This window comes from Hydra vulgaris, chromosome 01 (genome assembly GCF_038396675.1).
Source record: "Hydra vulgaris chromosome 01, alternate assembly HydraT2T_AEP".
Taxonomy (NCBI): domain Eukaryota; kingdom Metazoa; phylum Cnidaria; class Hydrozoa; order Anthoathecata; family Hydridae; genus Hydra; species Hydra vulgaris.
In genome coordinates this window covers 61,377,501-61,378,244 of record NC_088920.1, presented here as the reverse complement: position 1 = coordinate 61,378,244, position 744 = coordinate 61,377,501, and positions in this window count along the sequence as shown.

The window sequence follows — 744 nt, the reverse complement described above, 5'->3', positions numbered from 1 at the left end:
TAGCCACATTCGTGAAAATTATTATACTTATTGCAATAAAAGCGCTCTCATATTATTAAATCTAGAGTGGTTAAGTACAGAAGGAAACAAATAATTTAGTCTCTCTACGTATTAAAGTTAAAAGAATGATACATATGGCGTCCGTGGGATTTCCTTTTACTTCATCGGGCCTTCCCACTGAAAAACCCAAAAGGAAAGTAACTTATCTTAAACAGGGGAAAGGGGATAGGCTAATATCACCCTTTCTTCCCCAAAGGCGAATATCTAAACGTATTTGATAAATGTAGTCGGCAAATTTTGTCATTTTGAATTCGGCAAATGTAAAAATTTGAGGACCTTATTTTTTGTATCGCTTATGGTACTTTACCCAAGCCATCCCCCTCCCCCATCACTTATTCTAAAAAAAATTAGCTCTTCGCGCCGTCCGCGAACCCAGATTTGGCCACACAGTTACAAATTCCTGGATTCGTGCCTGATTTGTGAGTTTGAAATAATATTTAGATATCAATCTCTTAGTATTTTACCTTATTGGAGGCTTCTTACATTACATATTTTTAGGGATTGATTTTTTGTTTTTACTAACTTTCAAGCATTCAAGCATTCAAACATGAAAATTTAGATTGAAAAGATCTCCAATATTTGATTGTTATTTTAGTTTCATGGTATGTTTATTTATATAATGTATTTTAATTTGTAGTTGTCGGTGACTACATAAGAAAACGGATTTTTAGCGCAACGTAGCAG